The sequence below is a fragment of the Chinchilla lanigera genome, unplaced genomic scaffold (genome assembly GCF_000276665.1).
Source record: "Chinchilla lanigera isolate Chin_1 unplaced genomic scaffold, ChiLan1.0 scaffold00090, whole genome shotgun sequence".
Lineage (NCBI taxonomy): Eukaryota > Metazoa > Chordata > Mammalia > Rodentia > Chinchillidae > Chinchilla > Chinchilla lanigera.
This window is the reverse complement of record NW_004955491.1, coordinates 2,900,436-2,920,170: the sequence shown is the minus strand read 5'-3', so window position 1 is coordinate 2,920,170 and position 19,735 is coordinate 2,900,436. Positions and strand designations below refer to the sequence as shown.

General features: G+C 38.4%; 1 protein-coding gene and 1 long non-coding RNA gene across 2 annotated transcripts in view; both read right to left on the bottom strand.

Moving 5' to 3' along the window:
- Nucleotides 1–19,735, bottom strand: part of Cntnap2 (contactin associated protein-like 2) — a 1,999,509-nt gene that overhangs the window by 1,062,340 nt on the left and 917,434 nt on the right. The gene's annotated exons all lie outside the window — the stretch shown is intronic.
- LOC102008325 lies at nucleotides 76–2,000 on the bottom strand. The gene is made up of 3 exons (XR_264034.2): nucleotides 1,898–2,000; nucleotides 823–968; nucleotides 76–700 (listed from the first exon to the last, which is right to left on the bottom strand). It is a non-coding gene; the product is annotated as an uncharacterized LOC102008325 (long non-coding RNA).

The following is a 19,735-nucleotide window of genomic DNA, read 5'->3' as shown; positions in this document are numbered from 1 at the left end:
GTGCTGAAATTTCTCTCCTAATTCTACAAAATCTATAAACTGAATATGTTACATTTCTTTTAATAGTGTTTTTATTTTTATTTAGTTTTCTCCTATAGTTGGGATTTATATGTTATTTCAGTAAGTGATGAATATATACCACAAAGGCACACTGGGATGAGAACTCTGCACTACATATACATCTTTAAAAGCCATGCTCAGTGCAGAATTTAAGTGCTTGGTACCCCAGATGTGGACCTTGACCCACATTTCTGTTTATTTGCAGGTAGCTATAGGCAGCGTGTCACATAGCCAATAAGCAGCCTGCCCTGTAAACGCAGTCCTATTAAACCAGAGCAACTCTTCCACCTGGCTTTCAAAATAGGAGAAATAGTTGCTCAATATGGAAGCCAAATAACTGTCTTTCAATTATGCTTTCTTTTTCCACATTCCTCATTCCATGAGTATGCCAGGATCACTTGAAAATCAAATTTTCCACTTATCTCTGGAGCTGTTCAGGCATAAACACCTGTCACATCCGCCTCTGTCACCAGAAAAGTCAATATGTATCTCTTCAGTTGTGGAAGGATTTCTTTTTTAGTAGAACAGATTTTCATTTTCTCCTTGTATTTTGCTTTGTCTTGAATTTCAGAATGCATTGTACTTTGTAAATTCAGCCTGGTACAATGGAGCGTCTGCCTCTGGATAAAGTAAAACAACTCTGTTCAAAAATAGAAAATGGAAATGTGGAGGTGTGAGGCTCACCTTGTGTTTTACCATGTGAGACGTCCAATTGAAAAGCTCCATATTCTCATATGTTGCACCGATACTGGGCGTACTCACTAGCAGCACTTCCTTTGGGACATAACTCCACAACATCATGGAAGATACAATTCATTGCCTGGCCCCGAGAAAGTTACAACTCTTTGGAATAATGAGGTAGGCATGTAAAAACTTCCATGGCAAGGTGAGATCTGAACAACTGTATGCTGGAATTACAAAGGGATATTTATAAAATAGTGATTCTTCCCATACCATAGGAGAAATTTTCAGAAGGGGAAATTGAGTTAACTAACTTGAAAGAGAAGAGATGGTGATAAAATGTTTTAAAGTATTTACAAATGTTTCACATTCACTAAAATACTGTTTAAAGTTATTAATAATGACTGCTGTATTGTTTTTATGTTTGGTAGCTAGGTTTCCCAGTCTTCCTCAGACACGCTAAGGAGATGACAGTTATGATGTTGTGGGAATTCTCTTTTGTGCTGAGCCCAGGTGCCCACTCCTTGCTGGCTTTGATGCCCTGAGCATCATGTCCCCTCACTCTTTGTTCTTCTCACCAGTGTCTTGGTACCTCCCTGCTTCCCTTGGTTCTTGACAGTGTGACACCTCAGGGACACTTCTGTCTCCTGACTCTGATTCCCCCGGTTCACTTATGCTTATTTCCCTGGTGGTGGGGTGTGTTCCCGTGGCTCAGTTTAGGTCATCAGTTGTCTATCCAGGTGGTGGGATCAAGAAATCCTTGGAAGCCACTGTACTGGGCGGAGGCACAAGGGAACCGACCCCACCTACCCCCTGGGGATGTGTAAATCCGCCCACAAGAAAGACCACCTACTCTGAGGGACAGGACTATTGCGATCCGTTTTTAATATACACACTTATGTCGGAGAGTGGGCGGCTCCTCTTTGCCTGATTCAGACGTGTTTTCATACTTGCTCAGCCCAGCTGACACACATTAACCCAAATTACAGATGCTCATGCTACTGGATGTGTGGCAACTGAGTAATCCCCGGAAGGTGATGGTTAATTACTACAACAGCTCCCAAATTTGACGTGTTCTCCAGCCCACACTGCGGTTTGACTGATAGGGGAAACAGAGAAAAGTGAAGGGGATAATGTGTGAAAGAACTAGTGTTACCTCAGATTTCCAACAAAATTACATTGACGGAAGACATTTTTGGTTTCTGAGCTTCTGCCTGTCCACATCGATGTGCAGCATACATGAAAACATCCTACTGCTTTTACCAGTGATGGTGGATCAGCTAATTATTAACAGATCGGAAGCAAGAACAACTATTAGGTTATGAAAAGAGGTTATTTCTTATTTTGTACTATACAGCATTTTTCTTAATAATAGTTAAAATTTTATTTTTTTCTTGTTCTAAATGAGCTCTGCAGATAATATACAGATTAAACTGTAAACAGTGACACGTAGAGTCACATAAACATTAAATTACATGAGAATACAGGGGGCCATGCAGTAGGCCAGCTCTAAGTAGGTGTTCTTACATACCTCAGAGTAGAATGTTGATAGAATTTTACTACTGAGAGGCAGAAGGTACACTTGTGGGTGTCTAAAAAGCAGGCAAAAAAAAAAAAAAATCAAATTACTTTTTACTTTATGGGGCCAAGACACTGGGTATGGTTTTCTTACTGGAATGTTGAAAAGAAAAGAGGTCCATTTATAGCGTATGCTTTGGTAGCAAATAAAAGGCAAATCCAAGTCCCCGATGAAACACGATTATAAAATGTACATCCTTCCTGTGTTCTGTGCTGGAGCAGAGAGAAGGTTAAATGTGGTAACTTCTAAAGAGAAACACTGCAGAACTTTCCATAGATAAAAAATGTTTAAAAACTCATATAATATAAATCTTGGAGGGTTTGCTGAAACAAAATCTACATGAATAAAAGTGTTATAGAATGGATAGATTTACAGGTAAATCAATTCTTTCTTTTCTTTCTTTCTTTCTTTCTTTCTTTTTCTTTCTCTTTCTTTCTTTCTTTCTTTCTTTCTTTCTTTCTTTTTCCCTCTCTCCTCCTTCCTTCCTTCCTTCTTTCCTTCCTTTCTTTATCTCACTCTGTATCTCTCTGTCTCTCTCTCTGTCTATCTGTCTGTCTGTCTCTGTCTCTGTCTCTCTCTCCTTCTTTTCTTTCTTTTGAGACAAGGTCTTGCTATGTAATTCAAGTCAGCCTCAAACTAACAATGTAGACCAGGCTGATGTTGAACTCTCCTGCCTCAGCTTCAGTAGATATGAGCCCCCATGCCCAGGTAAGATTTCCATTGTGAGTGAAGCAAAAACAGTCTCTGCAAACTGAGTATATACCCATTAGAGGGCATGGAATACAGTCAGCTTTTCTCTTTTGAATTTGATGTAGAAGAAGATTAGTGCAATATAGTAAAAAAAATCCCTCTCTGGAAAGTGCTAAGTGGATCATCACATCTTGTCAACATACCAGTGTTGAATTTGTAGTGTACCCTAGCCACTACACAGGGCATGATAGAAATGTATATTGGATGCTTAAATTTGAATCCCCTTCAAAATATTCCCTCGCACTTCAAGCACGCTTATCCCATTGTTCTTGACATTTTCTGAAACTGCTCTGAAAGTCCCTTTTTGGTGAATGTATTTATGAGGTATGATAAAAAATATGGTGAATGCTGCTGTGAAGTAGCACCCGGTAGAGAGGCAGGCTCCTGAAAACATTGCCACAGATCCTCACCCACTTTACCAGATCTGGCACCATGCAACTTCTAGCTCTTCCCCAAGGTCAAAATGATATGAAAGGTAAAAGTTTTGAATCTGTTCAGGACACTGAGGCAGCCATGACAGTGTCAACTAAAGACACTCATGAAAAAAGACCTCCAGAACTGCTTCAGAACGTGGTAAGACAATGGGATAAATGTGCAAGTCAATGGGGAATATTTTGATGAAGATTAAGGTCAGTGTCTTTTCCTGTAATGACTTTTTTTGTTCTTTTGAGGTAGGACTTTGCTATGTAGTCCAGCCTGACCTTAAATGCACTGTATAGGCTAAGCTGGCTTTGAACTTACAGTGATCCTCTTGCCTCAGCCTCCTGAGTGCTGGGAATCCAGGCATGTGCCAATATGACTGCCCTGTAATAACATTTTAAAAAATTTAAATATTGACCGTCTTTTTCAATCACATTTTATACTTGGCTCCAACACTATGGTGGAACACATACCTTACATAAGCATAAAATATACACCTGTGGTATAACCATCTATGTTCAAAAGATAGGCCAATGGAACGATATCACCCAGGATATAAAACAACAGGAAAGGCTTATTTTTTATGTCCTACATATCAAAGTTCAGGGAGGAAAATCCACTTTCCTCTACTTCTGAAGGGGAGTATTCAATCGGTGCGTTAAGCACTGCATATGTTAAGATGAATGTATCACCTTTCCATAGCTGGGTCTATTCTACATCATGTCTACTGTTATCAGTGTTATTCATCAACTTACCTGATTGTAAATCAGCAAGTCCTCATTATCCCCCTCTTCTTGCTTACCTACCCTTTCCGTCTGGTCACTAGGGCAATTTTTAGAAATAATCCAAATTTCTCCACTTGATGAGCAAAACTCTTCATGCTTATCTCTCTACCCACAAAAGATTCTTTGATTCTACCTCCCGTGCAAGCCTGACTACTTGAGCAGTCTTTCTCCACTAAGGGCTCAAAGCTTCCTACCCACTTACATTATTTTAACCTTAAATAGTGAATAAATAAATATAAAAAACACCTTTTCTCCTTAGGATTCATTTTCTTTTTAAGGTGCATACATATATTTGATATAGCATTTCTATAACATTGGAATTTTATACTGTTTGCTAAATTCTGAACTCTGTCAGAGTTTCAGATCTAAATTTCTTTTGATGGGCTTTTGTGTGTAATAAATTTGCTGGTGTTAAAAACATGCTTAATTAATAACAACGCTTGGTTGTAATTAATTAAAGTAGTTGGTTATAATTAAAATATGGCCATAATAATTAAAAATAAAATATTGACAGGGACAGAAGCATTCAGCAGTATGGTTTGTAACTTGGATAAAACTTTTTTCTCCTCTGAGCCAAAGGTTAATTGGGGCATTTTATTCCATATTTCCATAATTTAATAATCAAGTTTAATTTTTAAGTACATGAAAATTAACATAAATGAAAGAAGTGGCCTGGATGTAGTAACTGATGAGAATTCATTAACATTGCTGATATGAAGGTTTTATATATTGCATATTGATATCAATTGACCTTATTCTAGAAACTCTTTCTACTTTCATAGTAATATTTAAGGAATCACCTATATTGCCTTAAAAGCGCCTGTAATACTGACAACCAATTTATCAGTCACATTGATTCAGTTCCTGGATAACTAAAAATGATGTCAAACTTACCCAAGCAAAACCTTTATGTTTCCAGAGTCTTACAAATTAGACCTCCTGGGCCAAGGATATGACTCAGCCGCCCAATGCCTGTCTGGCAAGTGTGAGGTCCTGAGTTCAATTCCCAGTACAGAAATACAAAAACAAAAACAAATTAGACCTCCCAACTACTGAAGCCTAGGTAGCTAAAACCTTTGGATAATTTGTGTCATTTCTGTTTTTGTAGGTTCTGCATGGAAAATCTTTAATTTATATACTCTCAAGAAGTATCATTTGAGTCACAAAAGGTTAATGGTTATTCTAACTTCTTAATTAATGTTTCTATATAGTAATCCATTTAGCTGGTGGTAAAGTCCCTGTCATATATTCTGAGGAGTGAAGCATTATAGAGGACTATTCAAAGTTAGGAGCTTATTAGATGCACAGTTAATCATGGTTTATTTAAATATCTAGGTCAGCACAAATATTCAATATACAGAGACTTTCCATCAGCAAACATATCACAGCCAGCATATCACACTATACAAGTAAATTTATAAATATATAACTACACACAGAGCAGGTACTGATTCTAACCTTCAGAAAATATGCTTATGATTAATAATAAGAATGCTTGGGTCTGTATATTTCAAAATATTAATAGGAAGGCTGGTAAATTTTTTAAAAAATCAGAAGAATGAGTACAGGTGATTATATATCTAAAAAGTTTTCTCTCTTAGAAAAGAATCATCTAAATCAAACAATGTCTGAACACTATGGAAGAGAAGGTCTATCTGACATAATAAATGCTTAATATGCCTAATCTTATTTTATTTCAACTTTAATTGCATATATGGATACCTTAATAATTCACATATTTTAAGAAAATTGAAGCCACAAATAGGTGCAACAAAAATCATATTTCTTTTCCTTGGGGGGGCTGTCTTTTTTATTTTTTAGGTTTTAATGTAATACAAGTAGATATTAATAAATATTTGAACATATCATTCCATGTCTTATATATTTCTAACAGCTACCCATAGAATAAAACCTAAAATCCTTAAGACGGATATATGGCTTGCCAATTTGAATTAGTGTAAGGGATTTCAGGTCCTTTTTCTTATGATCCTCATGCTCCAGACACTCCTAAAGTTGCCAGAAGACACCGTACAATTACATACCTTGTAAATACAGATTCTTTGCCTGTTGGAATCACACACCCCCACCCCACACCCAAATTACAGCCCTGACCTACCCTTTATGTGGCAGATCAAGTGTTACTTCCTCTGTGAAACTGCCGCTAAGTCTTTTGAGAAGCAAGCTATGCTTTTCTTTATACACAAAACAACTTTTACACATCATTATTATGGAATTTATTACATCACATTGTAATTTTTGTTGAGATCTGTTTTCTCCTTTAGAGAATAAACCCTTTCAGCTTAGGGAACCTGTTTTATACCCTCTATATCTTCTAAGTGTATAGCTGGGCACAGGGCCTCTAGGAGCTGTTCAACAAAGACATAATTCAGCTTGGCAATATGGGAAGGGACAGGAAACTCCATATTCCTTTCTTTCCATAGATGTAGGCACTGTCAATGCTCTTTAATATTGAAGAAGAATCACTTGGAGACACAAATACCCACATTTTCCTCTCAGCTGCACACTAATGGTTGGGTTAAACCACCACTTTATACCCCATCTTATTCACATCTAATGAACAGAGTAATTGTGATGTGTCTGGTCAGCAGAATAAGATGTGATTTAACTTAACGATGTGAAAATAGTATTATTTTTCCATAAATATACCTAAGGTGTTTCCCCATTGTCCATACATTCATGGTTCAAAATAGAACCATTGAAGAACTATTATCATAAACAGTATTATTAGTGATGAGTTGAACTTAATTTTCTTAGCTATCATTCCAAATGGATTTATGAAAACATTGACGTTCTTTTAAGCTTGGTAGCAAAACTGGATCTGCTAGAAGCTGATGTGGCTATTATTAGATATTTCCGTATGACTGTGTTCAAAGGGTCCATGAAATTTTAATTTACTTGGAAAACTAAAATGCAGGGTTATTTGTTTTGACATGTTTAATCACTTTTCCATTTTAAAGCTAAAGATGAGAAATCACTCGGGAAAGTAAGAGAGAAGATGGTGTCAGTATGAGTGGAAAGAAATGAAAGCTTTGCAAATGAAACTTCACATTATTAAATTGTCATTTAGCCGCGGTGCTTTTATTACTCCTTTAGAAAGGAAAGGCATATAAATTGTTTGTGTTATTGCTGATTTAATATGAAATTATTAAAGCACTTTTAAAAATAGCAACGTAATGTCTCACTATGTGCTACTAATTGAATTACTGATAATGAAAACATCAAACATCAATATGAAATATAAAAGTTGAAGTAAAGTTGAATAATTTATCCTGGCTTTCCTGATAAATATGACACATTTCCCTTTGGATGCAGTAAAAGCATATGAAACGCATTCATTCAACCCATTCACTTATTGGGTCTTCTATTGGCCTAAGTGCATAACCCTGGTAGAGGAACTGGAGGAGGCTCTTGAAAACAGTGAGGAATCTGATTCTCAAAGAATTTAGATTAATGGTGGAGACGAAAAGGAAACAAGTGAAAATTGGCAAAGTCTTATTATTAAAAGTCAACAACAAAGGCAATGAACAGCATGCAACCGAGGAGACAGAGGTCAGCCTCAAGTAGAACAGAATGCTCAGCACGAGTGCTTTTGAGGAGGTGCGATCAACACGGATGAATTGGAGCACAGACAGGTGCTCTGAGAGGAGGAACCCAGACGCCCACCCGGCCTCTCTCCTGCAGTTGCACTTCTTTGCTCAGCCCTGCTGTCCTCTGCTACCTGGTTAACAGCCTGTCCACCCTCATCATTTCTGTTTCCCTTTTTAGTATAACACTCACATCAAAACTGGGTCTCAGGGAAGAAGATACGAAATTTCTTCCAGAAATATTTGCATTTTAATAGAAATCAGAAACTCTATTAATCACCACAGAAGAAATCATCTGTAATGATAGTGTTTATTGCATCGTGTGCTCTGCATACTCTGGGGAGAAGGAGATTTGTGGCAGAAGGCCGGTCTTGGCCATGTAGAAATGACCTAATTGAGCTGCGATGAAGGTCAGTTGCCAATTTCTTGAAAATATGTTCTTTGTTGAGCTAATCACCAGACACCAAAAGCCATGTCTCCATGGAGAGCAGAGACAGATGTGTTGGTGATAGGATCTTTCTGGTCTTTATTAATCAATTAAGAAATAAAGTGCCCTCTCTTTATGTGATTTCCATGTAGGGCAAAGAGTTCTGTGATGTCAAAGGTGGCATGTGGTTATGGTCATGCTAGCATGAAAGTAAAATAAATGCCCCCTTGAGGCAGAGATGCCAAAATTCCTTCAATTTAAAAAGAAAAACACTTGTAATAAAACTATTCCTCAATGATCCACAGGAGGATTGGACTAGACACAAGATTAGTCCAGTTACTAAAGTTCCAGGTTTGCAGAAGAACTGTGAAGATCATCTGATCCAAGAACAGAAGTCTTTTCTGTTGTATCCTTGGGTGTCCATGGTAATCCTTGACCAAGCACCGTGTCTCCTCCTGAAAAGAGCCACACGTTTCTTCCTTGCTTCTCTTGATCCTTCCAAGCCTCAGATAAGAAATATCTGTGACAGCACTGGCAAGGGGTGAAGCACACTGTGGACCCGTGCAGGGTGTATGCAATGTCACAAACCCTAAAAAAGTCAGCTGAGACTTCCTGACATAAGGGCAAAGCCCATTTTAATATATTTGACCATTTTGCAATGAGCTTTCTCAGGTGAACAAAGGAAAGTATTCTGAAGCTTGTTAAAATGTTAGAGATGAAAACACGGTGTTTATTTTTATATTCCTCTGGGCATTTGTCCATATCCTGTAGGCACTGATTCACAGAAATCATATTAGAAAATTTTCTAGGTCCATCAATTTGCATAATATCAGAAGTGGCAACTCAAATGTGACTTTTCCCTATCAACAGGCCAAAACACACATATGACAGTTTCAGTCAAATAGTAAATCCTTCCCCCTCTGGTTGATACTCATCTTTCTATACTTTGCTTTGTGATGTCAGTTACACAGCTCTGAATGTCACACTTCTCCTTTACCAGCTGGCTGTGTGTGAGACTGTACAATAGAAGTACTAGAAGAAAAGAGGAATGCCCAAGGGAAAGAAGGGGACCCTTTTATGTATGGTTTACTGTTTGTATCACTACTGCTAAATACTTGGCCCTTTACTCTGCATTGTAATTGGTAGCATTTGGTTTCCATTTCTAGATTTCCCCGTACTCTGGGTCCAGCAGTACACAGGAGCTGGCTCTTGCATTAGGGGTCTTCAGGGTCCCTCTTCCAGTCTCTGAAGGTATCGACAAGAGTGGGGCAATGTTATATTCTCACTGATGCCTTTCTTCACTAAGGTTTGTATTTCTAACTCTACCATATGCCAAAAGTTACATAGTACAGTTTAGGTACTATCTACCATACGGTCATAGACTATACTAGCATAAGCGTGTGAATGTTATTCTGATGGAATATAATACACAGTATAAATTATTCTTCACTATGCCTAATACCATTATCTACATGCATATTCTTTACCAATGCTTGCTCTTGCATTTACATTGGGCATAAACACATTTTTGATGTTATTACATCCAATGACTGGCTGTCAGACCTTCTGATTTTTAGCCTATCAGTGATATCATATCTTTTCCTTGATATCATTTATTTATTGAACACTCACTTTCTTAGAAGTGCAACCTTTGCCTGTTTTCTCTTTCCTATTCAAAACATCCAGTCAATCAAGGTATCCAGAGCCCAACTATTTCTGAACACTTTTGCCCATCTTCTACTGCCAGAGTTCAATCAATTATCTTCCAGATTTAATAATTTTCTCTTTCTCTACATCTGAATTCTAAAAACTACTTTCCAACACAGAAGGCAAAGTGACTTTTAAAAAAAAATGTAAAGAAGATGATGTCACTTCTCAAAACCCTCTAGTTGCTTGAAATTTCACTCAGAGAAAACACACAATCCCTAGCATAAGCACTCTGGCCTGTACTAATACCCATTATCACAGCTTCCTTCTCCCATCCCCGACTCCTTTTCTGGACTCAGTAACTTCTCCGATGTGCATTAAACTCTTGAGTCATGGTCTTAACTTTAGGTCCTCAGTTTGGCTTTATTTCTCTGCCTGGAATACCCTTTCCCCAGACACCCACTTGGTTCATTCCTTCACTTGTTATAGATTCTCCTGTCAGCTTCATTGTGAGGACAACACTGGTGCACTGGACACTGTGAAGTGTCTACCACACCCGCACCCCCAAGCTCTCTCATCTTGCTCTCTCACTGCCCTAGCTCTTATTTTTTATCATCTTCTGACATGATGCAATTTGACACACTATATTTGCATAACAATTGAAAGACATTATTTGTCTTCCTCTACCAAGATCTAAGCTTCTGACATTAGGATTCTTTGTTTTTATATCAGATAACTACAATGCCAAGTACACTTGGTGCTGTGGTTGACATATGGCTTATTTCTGAAGAGTTTGTGTGTTGGGGGGTTGGTGCACAATGTACTGGGATTAGCTTCAGGATGAATTATGAACATTATTTACCATGATGGATGTGCTGGAGCTGGGGGAAGACTCAGAATTTGTCATGTGTACAACATAATGAATGTTTTAGTGTTGTAATCCACATAGGGACCTTTAGAAGACAAAGGCCAGTGGGAGTTGGCTCAGTTTTTCAGGCCACAGCCTCAGAAGGGATTAATGCCCTTCTCATAGGACCCCAGTTAGGTCCCACAAGAGAGGCTGTTCTACAAGAGCAAGGCTGGCCTCTTCTCATCTCTCTGGCTTCCTGGCTTTCCACATGATCACTCCCTCTTGTCAGCAGTCCCACATTAATGTCATCCACAATAAGGCACTGATCCAAGTTAGAGCAAATGAGATTACCCAATTTTTGAGTTTTAGTCTTTGAAACTATCATGGAAGTAACCCTCTTTTCTTTCTAAAGTACCGAGGATCAGATACCTTATTATAGCAACAGAAAATGGACTAATACACTTAACATAGAATAAATGAGTCGTAAATACTGTTCAATGACTGCAGAAACTTATGTAGTCATTTAATACTCTCCAACCCATCTCTGCTTCCCTCAAAAACCTTAAGACTGCTTTATAGAGGAGCACTGATATATCTATCTTCTTGTGCCTTATTTCCTAGAAAACTTCCCTTCTCTCACCTAGCTGAACTGTAAATACGTTCTAAAGGACTCTACTCAACACCTGTATGTTTGGCACCTTCTTCCCTCTTATCCACTGGTTTAAAGTGATCTTTGAGTTCCCAGTTTGGAAAGTCAGCGTGGATCAATAGAAAAATGCCCAGGAAGGGGGATTGTGTGCTTTACAGTACTCTGTTCTAAAACAAGCTGGCACATAGTTGTGTAACCCTGGAGTGATCTCTTCATATCTAAAACTCTATATTCCCACTTTGAATAGAACAATGAGATAATTTGATATGTAAGATTTCTTTTGATTCTCATTTTGTATTACCTTACACTCAGTTTGAGCAAGATATTCATGTGTGTATTATCTTGTGATCTAACATGATAAACCTGTGATTTGATTATTAAATGTAATAATGATTTCTAAACTCCTGAATTCAGTGTCCATTTATTTACTTATTTCCTTAATTTCATATTGCAAATTTCTTCAGGTATGGACTCTTTCCTCTTTATTTCCATCTGATGAGGATCAATAATGTTGACACCATAATATTCCACAGCATGGAGGGCCAACCGTTATTCCCGTCCCATCATTTTGCATCAAGTTCAGGGCCAGCTTGAGTGGTAAGTACGAGTAGCATTCTCGTCATACAGTTTACAAGTGAAAAACCTTTGCCACAGACAGTACGTAGGTGATAGACATTTAACTACAAACTACCTTGGAACCTCAGCATTCAGGATTTACCACCCAAATTCTCAACCACCACAACCTGTGATTCCTTGCTAATTGATTTTTTTAATTAGGTAAATTCAAGGTGGAGAACTGAATCAGTGAGCAGGTGCTACTGTTTTCTATTATAAACCTGTTTGAATATTATCGGATGTCCTTCCACGAACAAAGGTAGTCTCTGGTGGACACAAATCACTGTCCTTGTTACAAGATGTTTATGCTGGGTACTGACTGTGACAGCTTTGTCGTTTAGTTCAAAGTATATATTTGGGGACAATGCATCCTCCTATTTCCCACTTGCAAAATATAGGGTGGCACGGTTTTTCCATTTCTGCATGAGGGAAAAGGAATCGGGATGCATAAGTACATCCAAAATTCAAAATTAACAAGGAAGCTTCCCAAAGAGTTTCATTTCCCAATTAGGACATGAAAGCCAAAGACAGCCCCAGCTGCTTGGCCCGGCTCTGGACTCCACAGTGACTGTTTAATGGCGTGAAGACATATTGGCACAACACGTTAAAAAAAAATTTTCAGAAAGGAACCATCGTCTTTTGGGTGAGCAAACAAAGCTGACTGCCAAATACATGCTGAATGAAAGTTATGTTTCATGTGTGCATGGTTTTGTTTTGTTTTGGTTTTTATTTTTACCCTTTAGCAGAAGCTTTCCATAAAATTCTTGGCAAAGAAACAGAACAATTTTGTCTACCCCAGTGAAAGCAAGAGAAAAGATAAAAGTACTAAACTTAGGCCATTAAGTTCTACTTGAGATACACAGACATCAAATAAACATTTGAGTTATCATCTCTAAGTAAAGTTATTTCGATGGGTCATTTGGAAAACAAGGAGAGTTTATATTTACTTCTATCCAGCCATTTGTTATTCAGAAGCTTGAACATGAGATATAGATGTGACTTTATTATCATTTTTCTGCCCATTTCTCATGTTTTTTTTCACTGCCTACAATTTCAAAACAGTAGCTACATTCATACTCATCAGCTGCCTTACACTAGTTCTTTCTTATTTCTCCTTGGTTTTACTTGATAGCTTAACAAGTGGGTTTTGTTTTGTTTTGTTTTTGGCATTTGGAACATTTCTTGTTTTTTTTTTTCACTAGCATAGTTTTAGCAATACAGCCAAATTTATTTCAAGTATCAACTTTGCTACTGTAGAACTCAGGTAATTTGTATGACCTTTACAAAGCTTTGACCTCCTCTTTACAAAAAGACAGTCATACACATTTTAGGGTTTGTTTTGACAATTATGTGAAGCAAAATGTATCTTCACACACTGCTCCTTACTAGGTGTTAGTTTTATGCCATTTGCTGGTTTTCACATAAAAGTGCAGTATTGGCCGATGTTCTATTTCTCTGTAGTTCTTTTGGGTTCCTGAAAGTTTTCATTTGCTTCTGTCATCACCCACCAATAAGTATTCCAAATTATTCTGGTTCATTTTCCTTACAGCACCATCCCTCTGATTACTCACTTTTAAAAACATAATGTATTTCCAAATTTTGAGTATCGTTAGGGTTGAAAAAAGAGTAGACAAAGTCAATACTCATATATATCGATAGTTTCCACTTTCTGAATAGCATTATTGAGAAATATTAGGGTTTTTTTTTCTATTTAGGGAAATGGTGTTCATCTTGTTGGAGCCTTCCACAAGGTCAGTAAGCAGATGTTGGAATAGAATTTTCATGCCACTTAGAACTCTGCCTTCATGACAAGTTCTAAGTTGCAGCATATGGTGCGGCTGCTGACCTAGGTTCACTATGCTGCCTCTGCCAGTGAGTCCTGAGTTCCACTTCTCTTTCACACTTCACCAGGCTATTGCCAAGTGGCGATGGGATTACCTTCTAAATAGTTCTCAAAGCCTGTAACTTCTTATCATCTCCACAGGCAGTATTACAGTGGAGACTGTCATTACTCAGAACTTGACTACAGCAGTTTCTGCCTTGTCCTTATTTTCTCACTCTTCTCTGTCATCTCACCTATACTCTATTCTAATCTATCTATCTATCTATCTATCTATCTATCTATCTATCTGTCTGTCTATCTATCATCTATCTGTCATCTATCTATAAAGCAGAGAGATTAATTAAAAATAATACCATGCTACTTCATTGTGCAGAAATTTTGTAATGATTTTCATTCTTAACTTCTTACCATAGCATATTAAACCTAAATTAATTTCTTCCTTTTTGCCCTTTTTGATATTCCTTGTATAATCACCTGCTTTCAAGTCAGAGGGTCTCTGTTTAGGTTTTTCTTATCCCAGCTTGACCTTCTCTTATCTTTGGTGTCTAAGGGCAAATTTAATACTCTCTGTCCTTACCATTTTTTTTTTTGCTTATTTCCTTCATATCTTCTATTTAATCTGTAAATATTTCATACTGTTATTTGCTAAAGTGAAGGCCCAATGCTGAGTGCTTTGTATGCTAAGTACGCAGTATGGGATACTGATGCCTGAGGACAAGAAAGACTGAATGTGAGTGTGTGCGTGCATGTGTGTGCATGTGTGTACATGTGTGTGCATGGTTTTTTTGTGCACTAAAATTCTATTTATTTTACCATTAATGTAGTTAAATTTTCACATCACCTGAATCAGTATTGATAATGAACTGTTTTGGCCATTTAGATAATGAGCCCTGGCTCCTGGCAGAGATATGTGATGCATTTGTGTCTGTAGCTGACAGAACTGGACGGATGAAGTTACAGAGAAGTGAGGTACAACACACGTCAAATATTTAGGAAAAGTGAGCTTGGCATTTATAGAAAAAGGCAACATAAAGATAAGAATAGGAAGAATACATAACAGTGTATCCTGGGAGTACTCTCTCATGATATTATCCTGACCACAGGAGAGAAGAATCTACAGTCTTTATTTTGTACTGCACACGTTCTACAAAGTAAGCAAAAGTGAAGCAAAAAGCTGGATTCTGGGAGTTTTCCAAGCATGTAGATTTGAAGAGGAAAAGGGGAAGACACAACAATATGCAGCAGACTGGCGAAGTGATAAAACCTCTCAGTAGAACAAAAAGGGATCTCAGGAATCAGCTTGTCTGAACTTACTAACTTGTCATTTACTCAAGAAAGAACTGTTTGCAGGGTGCTTACTGTTGGGAGCATAGCAGTAGAACACCCTCAGATTGGGGTTCGCAGCTTTGGCACTATCGATATTTGATGTCAAAATAATTCCCTGGCAGGGAGAATTCTCTGTGGGCTGTTTAGCAAGATATTTTTCCTTTACCCACTAGGTACGAGAAGCAGTCCACCATCTACTGCCGTCCTGCCACCCAACCAAAGATATCTCAAGATGTTGCCCCAAATACTAGGGGCTTCCCGATCACCCCAGTGCTTTATCAGATCAGGCCCTCAAAATTTCTTCTCTCCACTTTGCTTTGTTACTTGGTTGCATGGTTAAATGAAGAGCAAAAACTAGAAAATTAGAAATTGTTCTTTTGTTACTGTTCTTGTAGCTCAAATAGTAAGTGTTTGGGAAAACGGAATAAAAGGACCCGAACTGTCCAAGTTCGAGTCAAAGTGTCCCTCTGACTTGTTTAAGGTCTTAGCGTCTTACTGACTTGATCTTTTGCATTCTAAATCATTCAGACTTGCCAGAGGAGACATTGGAACACTCAATTAGAAAAGGAATTGCTGAATGTTGAGGTTTTTCCTTTGTTAGATTCAAAATTTATCTTTTTCTGCTGCACACACACTGAGGCACCTCCGCGCACTACAATCTCTGTCAGCCTCACTGCACTGCTGGGGCTCTCTCCTCCTCAGCGCTCACACCCTCATTCTCCAGTATTTTCAAAAGGAAGCCCCTGCCTGTCCTGGGTAATAAACTGAACTGTGTATTACAGAACTGCTACAGGCAGAAAACAACAGACAGAGAGCCCCCTCTTTTGCTTTTAGTTTCCTAAGGGAAGTATTTCTTGGCATCTATACAGCTATTTATTTCCCTCATCAAGCAATTTATGAACAATTCATTTGCGACATATGCCTATGGTGCTGATTAGCAGCATGAAATAGGAATCAGTAGCTTTTGGGGTAGGAAAGGTTGGAAGCTCACTTGCTAATGGATGTTCACATGCAACTCAGATTTTACTTTTCCCTATAATGCATGGCATCATAAATAAATGGGAAAGGTAAGGCAATTGTCAGCTGTGTTTTCCACACGAATGCTGAATACAGGTGCTGGGGTGCAGGAAATAAATGTGCATGGTCACAGGTGAGCTCTGGATAAAGGTTCTGGGGTCAGGGTGGAAGAATAGGGTGAGGTCTACCCCTCACTTTGCACTCAGGGTGTTTCCTATAGAGTTGCTCTGAAGTTTGTTTTATTTAGTTACCTAAATAATAATGTTATTGCCTGAAGTTACTAAGTGAAAGAAGTCAGTGACAACATGATTTGATCCTCAAGAAATAACATTTCCCTTGACAAGTCAAGTCACACTAGGTTCTCATTGCAAATGGAAAGTGTCCGTGTTAACCAATTGTACAACTGACTAGAAATCAGCAGCTTGCAGGGAAGGTAAGGACAACTTTGATTCTTTTCTTTCTCCCTGGAGTTAGCATGTCAAATACGTTCTCAAGTTTGAAGAAGAGAAGAAAGCTAAATTAATTTTAATCATGTACCTTTCTCTTTTGTATTCTGCGTGAAAAAGTAAATACATGGAGAATATGATTAATTCCAATGTTTTACTTCATGTCATGCTCCTGAGAATACATTTGTTGGCAAATGTATATATGCTTTTATTTTATCTATAAAATAGTTTACCCAGTACAGCTCTAGGTCTCAATATCTTTAAAAACAACTCTTCTTACTATAAAAGTATGAAATAAAAATTCAGGTCCTGACCGATTTCACGCACATAAGCTTCCCACAGTTAAGCAATTATTTCCTCTGAGATACTAGCTCATCCCTTTCACAAGGAATTTGATTCCAATAAATTGATGAAGAAAACAGAATTATGAAGTTACAGCTTTCTAACAACTTAATATCTGTTCCTTTAAAAGTACTGAACAGGATATTTGGAAACAAGCCTCTTGGAAGAGATCATTCTAGGCTCAGAATTGGATAAGCCACAGAAGAAGAGGACTGTTGTGCTTAAGGCTTTAGGAGACTGAACACTTGCAACACAGTAGTGAAATGTCAGAATAATGGAGTAGACAAAACAAGTGAAAACATTAAAAGACTCTAGCAAGTAAAAACAATAAGAATGATATATATGTTTAAAAGGATTTGAGATTACCACGGCATGAGGGTTCAGGCTTTTTGTAAAAGACCTGAGATTTAATCTTCAAAGTATTGGGATTCCTGGAAAATTTTGGAAGGAGGACATGACCCATGAGCAGCAGTCATTTTGGAATTTTAATTAGGTGGGAATGTATGGCCTGGTCTTATGTAGAGAGGCAGAAGGGAGAAGAGCAAGGGAGCCTCTGGATGGTCCAACTGTAAAACCAAGCATTTCCCTCCCTCCCAAGAAAGCAAAGATGAACGCACTGATCATACATTTCCTCATAAGAATTTTAGCAAGTGTTAAAGTATGGGTAGCAGTGAGGCACGGTAGTGAAAAATTTTGCAATTTATATTGGAACAAAGAGAAATCCTTATCACACATGTGTCAGTAAGGAAGTGCTAGGAAGTCAGCAAGTGTTACCCTAGAGGAAGACAAATTGTGCCCTGAGGTTTAGAGATGAAAATGATCCTAAAGTGGTCCTTGAAAGTTGCCCAGGAGTATTCCAGGGTGTCATATACAGGAAAGAATTCTGGAAGAAAGAGGGAAGTGATCAGGATATATGTCCTACAGCAGAACAAAAATGAGGCCGACGTTTCACATGAGCTGTTTTTCCATATACTTGTATGGCATCCTAAGCAACTGAGACTTACCCTTTCACGAATGGAAAAGAACCTAAATATTTTCCATACATTTCAGAAACACAAACTGGAAGTATGTGGGAGAAAAATGAGAAACTATATGAGAGATGATTTCAATGGGTGCTCTAAGAATCCCAGTGAGAAATGATAAGGGTATTACTACTGTTAGGTGGTGAGTTTAAGATTCTCCATATGCAGTGACACACAACGTTATGCAAATGAAAACCAGCGTTGAGTGAGTGGCAGAGGCAGACCAGGATCAACCAAAAGGCTTCACTTCAGCCTCAGATTTTCTGATCGCATTCTCAACTTCTACAAGTGACTAGCTGGAAAAGCCAATGAATCACTGATCACTAATCCTAAATGCAGACCAGACCAGTCTTTCTTCTTAGACTTGCTAGGAGATTTACTTGTGTGCTTTACTTTTGTTTAAACAGTGATGGCCAGAGAGGGCGAACTTTCAATCAGTAGTGGCCACTGGGCAGTCTGGCACCAGAACCCATGCTCATCGCTACTATGCCAAGATAAATAGGTCCCTAATGGAAAAGAATTATTCTTTGTAGAAATTAAGATGGTCGTAATTATCTTCTCAGGCTGGGTTTAGTGGTGCACAGCTGCAGTCCCAGCACTCTGGGAGACTGAAGCAGGGTGATCACAAGTTTGAGTTCAGCCTGGGCAATTTAATGATTTAGAGAGACCTTGTCTCAAGATAAAAAATAAAAAGGGCTCAGGATGTACCACACTTCACTGGCAAAGTTCTGCTTCTATCTCCCAGTAATCACATGCACATGTGAGCGCACGCACACACACACACACACACACACACACACACACACACACACGATGGTCACGTGATCTTTCCAAGTAATGCATTTTTAAACTACGGTAAGGAAATGATGGATGAGTGAGGTACTTCAAAATAACTAGCAGTAATTGTTAAATCATTACATGAGCCAGGCAAAGAGGGAGGACAAAATTAGATTTTTCTCAAGCTTTTTAACTTGGGTCATTAGAAGAATGATTTCACAATTGATGTCCATGCGTTACAGAGATTTCTCAATACCACCTAACTCATAAGCTTATTAGAGCCCTAAGCAAGATAATTAATGTAAAGGATTTAGTGCAGTGATGGGCATAGTATAATCGTTCAAGTGCATTAGCCATTATCACGGGTGTCATCACTGATCTCAGGGTGAGAGATGGGCTGAAAGGCCCTCTAGCCCCATTTCCTCCAACCAGTAGAGGGCTACCTCACAGGCAAGAGGGTTTTGGTGGCAGAGAAGACAGCAACACACAGAGATCTGGTCTGCATCTGCATAGGGATTGACAGAGACATTTCATTTCAGGCTGAGAGAAGGTTAAAATCCATGCCCAGAGAAGTAGGCAGTATGCATGGGCCATAGAGAAGTACATTTAGAGTTAAGTCAACAAAGTGGAGATTTCTTTTTTTTTTTGGTTTTTCTCGTGGTGCCGGGAACCGAACTCATGACCTTGCACTTGCCAGGCAGGCGCTTTGCCGCTGAGCTAAATCCCCAGCCCCCAAAGTGGAGATTAAAAAATTAAAAAGCAGGGAACAGGAATGAGAGAGGGGAAGGTCAGTTATAGGAGAGGTAAGCAGTTCTCCAACGTCAAGCAGGGAATAAGAGGAATGGGATGTGTCCAGAGACAGGAAGATCCCAAGACCAGCACAGAGGTTCCCCG